The sequence below is a fragment of the Macrobrachium nipponense genome, chromosome 32 (assembly GCF_015104395.2).
Source record: "Macrobrachium nipponense isolate FS-2020 chromosome 32, ASM1510439v2, whole genome shotgun sequence".
Taxonomy (NCBI): domain Eukaryota; kingdom Metazoa; phylum Arthropoda; class Malacostraca; order Decapoda; family Palaemonidae; genus Macrobrachium; species Macrobrachium nipponense.
In genome coordinates, this window is record NC_061094.1 from 19,560,114 (window position 1) to 19,570,113 (window position 10,000).

The 10,000-nt window shown below is 39.0% G+C and overlaps 1 protein-coding gene across 4 annotated transcripts in view; it reads left to right on the top strand.

Moving 5' to 3' along the window:
* The window catches only part of LOC135207253 (epidermal growth factor receptor-like), a 540,996-nt gene that overhangs the window by 482,044 nt on the left and 48,952 nt on the right, over window positions 1-10,000 (top strand). The window lies entirely within an intron of this gene.

Here is a 10,000-nt window from a genome sequence, read left to right on the forward strand (position 1 = left end):
GAGGTTTGGCATATAACTTAGTATTTATGTAATTCCCCCCCAAGGAGAATATTATGTAGCGGTTTTCTTTTGTAGGTGGCTGTTGTAAAGATGTATTACTTGCTAGATTTTGTATTTCGAATTTTCTTGATTTGATGGGCATTAAAATCCAGTCGCCCTTCTTTTGTTCTTTATTTTTGTTGACGCTATATCCTCACATTTAAAGAACTCGACCATTTAATATCAGCACGTCACGAATATTCTGCAAAAATTGAAATGACTGCCTCGGTTTAGAAATTGACAAATGTGCCTAAAAATTTATACTAAACTTTTGTTGTATCAAAATTGGAATCGTGTATAAGTGCTACTTCTCAGAACGAAGGAAAGAGATAAAATAAATATTGAAAACACAGTTTCCTGATCCTTTTATGTAAGACAGGGCTTCGAACAGTCATCTTCACTACGTCACGGGCATGACGTCGAGTTGCAAACTTCCGCATTTGCTCTTCTGTTGTCATTGAGCTTTGCCTAATTCTAGTACGAATGTTATTTCCTTCCGTCACAGAAAAGGAGTGATTGGATATTTTAGTTTCGCCTCGCAGTGCGTCGCACAGCGCATGACAGACAGTAGTAATATGTTAACCGCTCTTCCATATGTTAGTGGATTTGTCAGTGACGTCACGACCTCAGTTCTGAACTCACAGCTAAGCGAAGCGAACATTCATTTTTCTTTAAAACTCTCTCCCGGTAATTCATATGTACTTTATCAAAGTGTATTAGAATCTTTTGCGATTATATTTAATGGTTAGTTACTAGCAACTATGATGTAATATTGTAATTCAAGTTATTGAAAAATAAACCTTGAGACCCTACAGCAAACGTGCAGCAGTGTTGCCAACCGTTGATCAGTGGCCTTGGTCAGCCTGAATGTCTAGCTCACGACCAAGAAGAAACTAGTATATTGCTGTTATCTTTATTTACTGCCGGAATAAAATATTTTCCAAGTGTACTTTGAGGTACACTTGGAGTTCCTTTAGGCATGGAATTTGGTAAATTAGCCCTTTTCACTTTCTTGACACCACTTGAACGAATGTCTCATGAAAAGTAGATTAGGATTGACTTTCTTTTCTCTTTTAATCAGGGAGTGTTCAGGTTTTTATGTGTGACTTCAGACTTTGAAAGTGGATCGAAGGTACCGTTTTATTCGCTATTACCCGAGTTTTTTCAGTGAAAGAATCCGTAAGGGTTGATATTGAGGACATGCAGAGAATGGCTTAATGAAAGGAAACGTGCCGGCAAGATGGGTTAGAAGGATGTTGGCAATGATATAGGTGGAAAAGACCAAGGACACACTCACGGGCTGTGTCCCGACCCGACATACGAGATCATGAAAGTAGGATTGACAGTCTCGTTTTTTGATGTGTGTATATCTATCTACACACACACTCACACACACACACATACACACACATACATACACACATATATATATATATATATATGATATATATATATATATATATATAATTTCTCTCTCTCTTCTCTCTCTCTCCTCCTCGTCTCTCGTCTCTCTCTGGGTTCTCCTCTCCTCTCTCTCTCTCTCTCTCTCTCTCTCCAGTTGTCAATAGTTCTCCTTCGTATTATGAAGAAGAACTAATGGGATGTGGAGAGATCACTTGTAGTTCTGAGAACAGAATGTCTGAGAGATAAAGTAGCAGCACCGAAGGAAGATCATCAGTGAAAGGAGACGGGAGAGGAGGTGATGGCATCATCCCATCCTGTGTCGTGGACGGACGAAATGCTTCGGAAGGCGGGTAGAGTCAAATAATAGCTTTGTGTTGGTAGCGCACGATTAAGCCCAGAGGGTAACGTAAGGATGTTGAGTGTGTGGGAACTAAAGATGAAGAGGGAGTCCTAGAAGGAGCGAGGACTCCTAGAGGAGGCCCGGATGGGTGCCTAGCGGTGGTAGGATGAGTAAGCTGGGCGAAGGATGCTATCCTTAACCTGGGGATCTTGGAGGTGGGGGAGGGCTGTGAGAGGAGTAGAGCTTTGGGGCAGGGGTGTGCCCTTGGCTTCTAATTATAATGCTGCTGTTGTGTGGTCCACGATTGATTAGAAATACTACCACTGTTATATGTTGCAAAGGAAGCTCTCTCTCTCTCTCTCTCTCTCTCTCTCTCTCTCTCTCTCTCTCTCACCTGTAAATATATTAATTTAGCGAAATCAAATATTGTAGTTGTACAAATATATGTTCTTACGACACTTGAAGCGTCTTTGTCAATGAAGACAGTTCCGAAGTTAGGACCGCCTTAGAATATTACATATCTGTTGAATGAAATCATTCACAGACACGTTTTGGAATATGTATGGAACATGCTGGAGCTTCGACTGGATAAACAAAGGTTTATTTTTTATGTGAGGTTGTATGTGGAGCCTGGCTTGGTCTCCATGAGCTCTAGCAGGTACTTGCGTCATCATTTTTCTTTGGATATCAGAAAAAGTATATAGTTATTTTTAAGATATATATTGTCATGCTGTTGGATAATTTAATTTCAATAGATTATTGTAGATAATTAACGTTTATTTTCATGATGAATGATCAATATATTTCAAGAAAGTTTATTCAACCTTTTCCGTTGAAAAAATATGCTTTACCTTCTTGACACTTGCCAGTGCATCCTGTGAGGATGGGTTATTACACTGAAAACATTTAGCCTCCACCAACTCTGAAACTTTTGTCATTGTCTCCAATATACGGAGGAGGTGGAGGAGGAAATTCCTTTACCTGGTAGTGGGCGCCTGAGGAGGGATGGCGGTAAAATGGGCAAGCGTGGTTTGGCAATGGAGGTGGTGTTGTAATAGGGCATTGTGGGTTGTGGGTGGTAATAAAAGAAATGATAAACTTTTTTTGTGATGGGATGGAGGGATGAGGAGTTTACAATGGTATTTTACTGGGAGGTTGAAATTCGATCCATTTTTATAAGTACGGTTTGTTTATAGCAATGCAGTGAGGATTATTTTTAGCAGTAGCTAGTATGCAGATATCTTGAATTGTTGAGAGTGCATGTCTTGTTTCATTTTCGTAATTTGCATCTCATTAAGGGTGACCAAGTAACCATTAGTGTCACATTTTCTGTGGTGCCATAACATGACTGGTAGATTCCCAAATATCAACAGATATATGTAGTAACAGCGCTAATGACGTCTACAAAGAAAAATAAAGCCTCAAACCACCACCTAGGCTATTAACAGACGTGCGCAAAAATCCCCTTTCATGTACCTACGCTGGTTGTTCTTTAAATTCACAGAGGGAACAGTAACAGTAAACAATCAAATGAAAATCCCGAGAGCAAGATCAAGAATCGGATCTGCACACGTGTAATTATTGATCAAACTCAGTTCATTAGTTTTAAAGTAACTACAGAGACCTACAGACAGACGAGCCGAACTATGACAGAACTTTGTTGTTGAAGTAATAAATATTTTACTAAACTAGTTTGGAGTGTATGCTGCACTTCAAGAAAAGAGAAAACAAAAAGAATTAATAAGGATAATTGTGAAAACAGTAGGTGTTAGCAACGCGTTTAACAATGGCAAAAAGTATGATGAGAAAGAGCGAGAGAGAAATTGTAGTGTTCCACAACCGAGGACGAAAGGACAGCTGTGCCAAGGAAGAGAAAGTTGTTATTGTTCATTGATTCGTTTTCAAGGTTGAACGAGGTCTTGATCTGAGGGAGGCTACTGATGTTTTTTGCAAGTTCCCATTGAAGGGTAGAAAGTGAAAGTGGAAGATATAATAAAAATAGAAAAAAACAAAGGTAATTGAAAATAATATAATAAAATATCAATGAATGAAGGGTTAGTTTTTGATAGATAGAACGATTAAAAAAAAAGGGGGTGAGGAAAACAGAAATAGCAGAACGAAAAAGATTTTTATTGTCTTGCTGTCGCATCCGTACCCACTCAAGTTGCCATTCCTCTCTTTAGAATTCTGTCAATTCATTTTTCGAATGATTTTACCTAGTGGCTACGCCTGTTATCAGCAGAAAGCTGGAAAATATTCTAAACATGAAATCTGTGGTTCAAGGTAGGACTACGCTTTGCTATAGCTTGAAAGTTCATTCCTGAACTTTGCAAATGATTCTCTCTCTCTCTCTCTCTCTCTCTCTCTCTCTCTCTCTCTCTCTCTCTCTCTCTCTCTCTCATAGATCCCGAAGATCAGATTACCATCGCATCTTCGCCGAGACGTCAGTTATCATGCATCTTTGCGCAAGGATCGTGTTGCTTTGGAGGAAGCTTTTAGTGTTTCGCGTCAAGGCAAAATGTTCGTTATAATGTAAGATTTAGAGCTCGCTATATATATAGCCTAGAAAGGCCCTTGCGTCTTCTGCTGCTGAACTCATTTTCGGGGCCAGAAAGTCTTGCTTCATTTCAGTGGTTTATTGGGGGTCTTTCCCTTCCTTGGCCTGATGTGCATGATAGATTGGAAGGTATCTGGACAAATGTTACATTTCGACAACTATTCATCATCATACATAAAGGAATTTATTTTAGGCATTTACAAAATCCACATCCAGTTTCAGTTAATGTTGCCATCATTCTTACTTATGAAATATTTTCAGTAGGCTATGCATACGATACCCAGCAGTGAACATGAGCGCATATGATTGAAAATAACCCACGGGAGATGTGTCCTATTCCTATAGCAAAGGTGTGAATGTTTACTGCAGACAGGCTCATCCAGAGATATGCCAGAGGGAGAGAGTGCCCTGAAAGAATGCTGATGCATGTGGTTGGAATGTCCATTTTTTTTTAAAGTCTTCGTGTGAGTACTATAGTAGTTTGTCTTATGAAGCCATGAACGCTTCTTAGTAGGCATTGAAATCTCCGCGTATTTATGTCTGGCGCTCAGTCTTGAGGAATATAGTGCTCCCATGATCATTAGTTCTCAAGAATTGAAGTCTCCTTCGTACTCGTTCTGGTTGCTTTGTTCTTTTGAGTTGGGGATTGGTACACAAGTCCCTGAGGTTGTATGGACGGAGTACAGTTTGTATACATGTAAATACACATACACGCATCATTACATACATACACACACACACACACACACACATATATATATATATATATATATATAGTTTTAATATTGACTGGATTTATTTAATTAAATAAGTTATTTAGATTATTAATTATATGGAATATTAGTTTTATTGAATATTACAATTATATCGAGAAATTCATGAAGATACTATTTGGTTATGAAAGCACAGATCCGAGTAAAACTGTCTACTTAAAGTCACACCATAAAATAAGTTCCGTTAGTTTAATGTAACTAAAATAAAAGCATCAATTCATGGAGGCAAATAAATCATTTAACCAAGTTATTGTGGTAAAGGTGTTGGGTGCAAATGCGTGCGTACGTTTGTATAGCTGATTGCGTGGGTTGGTGGGCCAACTCACTGCCATATTTGTTTGTTCAAACTTGTCGGGAACGCCATTCAAAAGGGTCCTCGTCCTCCTCACCCCTCCCTCTTTTCACTCCCTTTACTTGTTCCCTCGCCTAATCCCTCATTCCCTTTCTTTTGCGTTCTCCCTTCCTACTCCTCCCTCTCTCTATTTCTCTCTCAAGCCAAAAAATAAAAATAAAATTTAGCGATCAGATTCAAGCGTTGGATCACTATGCCGTCGAAAATGACCGTAAGGTCGAGACGGCAAGTCCCAACCTCAGGGTAGTTTCAGGGTAGTTGCGTACTGCATCGAAACTCATACCAAGGTACTATCATGATGTTTATTCATGGGCCTGTAGTGAGTGAGGGAGCGAGGGACAGGGGTTGGCTGACGCGGCGCTAGACGACGGCAGTAGTAAACTTGAATTTCATGACTTCTAGACTATCGTCATTACATGTAAACATAAATGGATACGAATTGCTATTTGTTATTTTTGCTAGTCTTTTAACGCGTCTTTATCCACTTACAATTCATACCTGTTACACTTTGAATCAAAGGAAGAACTTTTCTTTTGGCAGTTTATAAATATTAGTTACTATACTAAAACTCTCATTAGTCTTTGACTCAAAGTATTTATTTCGGTTTTTTCCTTTTCGAAACAAAAGGTTATCGAACCTTACACATGCAGGAGTGTGACGTGAGTGGGAGTCTGGAATGAGTAATTAAGCTTCTGGGTTCCTGTTATGTTTTTGTCGACTTGTAAGGTTTTGTTTTTGTGCAAGGAAGCTGACTTAGTTAAATAAGCTCTCTCACCCGTGAGACGAAACTAGCCCTTTGGCGGTGGGCGATGGAGAACACTAGGTGTGGGCTCTGGGTCCTTGTGGGTGGGGCGGTGGGGGGGGGGGGGGGGGGGTGGCATTTGGTGCCTGGGAAAAAATAGGAAGAATAGAAATGGAACCGAGACTAATTGCCAGTAGTTGGGTTTTTATTAACTTTTTTCTTGTCCTCTCTTAGGATTGTAACAATAAGGAAGCTAAAGAGTAATTTTCTGTGATTTTGAGAGAGATGGGACTTGACGATGCAGAGCGCACCACAGAGGTGGATGGAAGTGGCTCATCCAAAACGGCAACCCCGTATAGAAACGGGACTAGGCTGAGGAGAAGAAAGAGAAGTAGTTATGATGAAGAAACTCTGTTAGGGTTTTTGTCGCTGAATGTGTTCCTAATAGAATTTTATATGGATAAGTAAAGTTTGGACAGTCATTGAATATTAACTGTAAAGGACAATATTATACCAGAGCCAAGTGATAAAGAGACTAATATTTTTCATATTTAAAAACGTATTTTTCAGCGCTCCCGTCTCGAGAATTCTTTTAACATCTTAGAGGTTGTGTTTGGTATCACGAAGTCTCCATTAGCGCCGAAGTAATTATGCAAAATGGTTTAATAGGAGTCTGGTTGAGGTTATGCCCTCCAACACTATAGATTCCTGTGATACAGGAGGGTAAGACTCGAACCTTCTATGCTTCGAGGCAAGACTAAAGGGCCTCCTCCTCCTCCATCTAATTGATAGTGGTGGACCTCGAAAGCAGTAGAGTGGCCTCATTTCTCTTCTGTAAGTTATTGAAACCTTGCATTGTAGGGATACCCACAGACACATTAAACCGAAAAAAAGACTGAAAGGTGTGAATGAATTGAGGGGAATTGGTTGCATTTCATAGTAGCCCAGTTGTTGCACAAAGAGAGGGATGGAAGGAGTGACTGCATTCATAAATTATCTTCAATGAAGCGTTGGTTTTTTAGTTCTGCCTTTTATATTATTTGACATGAAGGGCGTTTTGAAAGACTGGTCCTAAAATTCAGCCTCCCCTTTATTTTGGGGTATTCCTGCTGTTTAAAGCTTAATTTCAACTTAGTGGTTATAACTAAGATGTTAGTTTGAACATTATATACACATTATATATATATATATATAGGTATATATATAATATATATATATAATATATATATATAGATATTAGTATATTAGTTATACATTTTCTTGCAGAAATGTTGGAAAATTGACTTGAGTGCATGCTCATGTTTTTGTTCATTAGATTTGAAAAAAAAAGACAACAATTTATTACAGAATTCTGTATTCACTCCCTATACTCCTCACGTACCTCTTCTCGTATTTCATTGTATCCTACAATGAAATAGCACCCAACCATAGTGACTGATGGTTGATTCTCACGGATATTTTCCTTTGATTCCCAACCGACTATCCTCTTCTTATCTTTTGAAGAAACTTAGAAAAGAATGGGGTGAAAGAAAAAGGAAGTTTGGGAGTAGATGTAGTGGTATAAGTTGGGACTGAAAGGAAATGTGGTTGACGAAAAGTAATAGTCAGTAATTTGGTCTGTATGAAGAGAAACGAGGTGTGGAGTTTTGATAAGCCTGCATTTGGTGATGTAAGTGGAGCTATGTCAATAATTTTGCGAGGAAAGTAAGCACGTGGTTCAGCACTTTCTGTAGACAGAAGTGCGTGTTATTGCCCTGTAACAATGCGTAGGGTAGGAAGAAAGTAAACTAAATCAAAGATGCCATGCCCAAGATTAAAGGAGCTACGAAAACACCTGATTCACTAGGAACTTTGGGTTGAACTGGGTTTGCGTTTGAGGGTTTGGAGTAGGGGGCTAATTATAGAAGAGGTTGTGAGGATTTTGAGGGAACGAGCAGTCAAGACAACAACAATGGTGTCTGTCCACCTCCCTGTCCCTCCAGGCTAAAGGAAAATTGGTTTGTGCTCTCTCTCTCTCTCTCTCTCTCTCTCTCTCTCTCTCTCTCTCTCTCTCTCCGTATCCAGGTAGATGAGCGACGTATCATGCTATAAACAGATTAGATTTTTTCAGGATAGGAAGATCGGGCAAGGAGAATAATAGCTGAATAGAATGATATGATAATGTTGATTTTTTTCCCCAGAAGAAAAATTGAATGGGATGGGGTATGAAATACATACCAAGCTATTTTACTTTATTGGTAATTTTATTTTTATTTTGACCTGTATACCTTAACCTGCTTTCTTTGATTCATTTATTCAAACACCAAAGTCATTTATGATAATTATAGATAATTCGTTAACTAGTCCCCCATTCTTTTGCTTCTCTGTTTTCTTTTATCTTGTATATCCACATCACATTTTTCCTCTTTAATAACCTGCATGTTATTAATATGAAAAAGGCCATTTATTATTATTATTATTATTATTATTATTATTATTATTTTTAATTATTATTATTATTATTATTATTATTGAAGATTTTTTTCTATCATAGTCATCCTATTCGACTGGGTGATTTTTATAGTGTGGGGTTCCGGGTAGCACCCTACCTCCTTAGGAGTCCATCACTTTTCTCACTATGTGTGCTGTTTCTAGGAGCACACTCTTCTGCATGAGTCCTGGAGCTACTTCGGCATTTAGTTTTTCCAGGTTCCTATTCAGGGATCTTGGGATCGTGCCTGGTGTCCCTATGATTATGGGTACAATTTCCACTGGCATATCCCATGTCCTTCTTATGTCTATTGTCAGGTCTTGATACTTGTCAATCTTTTCTCTATCGTAATCTTCTGCTCTGGTGTCCCATAGTTTTGCGACACCAACGAGTGATACTTTCTTCTTGATTTTGTCAATCAACGTCACGTCTGGTCTATTGGCACGTATCACCCTTTCTGTTCTGATACCATAGTCCCAGATGATCTTTGCTTGATCGCTTTCTAACACTTCAGGTTGGTGTTCTTACCACTTATTACTGCAAGGTAGCTGGTGTTTCTTGCACAGGCTCCAGTGGAGGGCTTTTGCTACTGAATCGTGCCTCTTTTTGTACTGGTTCTGTGAAAGTGCCGGACATTCGCTAACTATGTGGTTTATGGTCTTTTTTTTTTCATATTACACTTCCTTATATGGGTAAGATGTTATTCCCATCTATCGTTCTTTGGTCATATCTGGTCCGTAGGACCTGATCTTTTGCCGCAGTTAGCATTCTTTCTGTTTCCTTCTTGAATTCTACCCTGTGTAGCCATTGCGATGTTTCATCGCTGGCCAGTTCTGTAGTCTGTCTCAGATATTGCTACTAGCGCTCTTCTCACGATGTTGACGTAGTCCTCTGTGCTTAGTTGTGTATAGTCTGTCTGTATTTGCTCTTAGGTGTAGTGCTTTGTTCATTGTCACGTGTTTCCTAGTTTTCTGGTCTATGCTGCTGAGTTCAACCTTCGTCCACTCCTGCGCTGTATCTGATTACTGGCACTGCCCATGTGTTTATGGCTTTCATCATATTTCCGGCGTTGAGTTTTGACTTGAGTATCGCTTTAAGTCTCTGCATATATTCCTTCCTGATCGTGCCCTTCATCACTTGGTGTTTTATATACTATCCTTCTATTATTCCCAGATATTTGGATCCTGTCTCATCTTTGTTTGATGCTATTCCCATCTGGTAGCTTTATCCCTTCAGTCCTTGTTACTTTGCCTTTTTGTATGTTGACCAAGGCACATTTTGAAGACATTATTATTATTACTATTATTATTATTACAGGTTTTA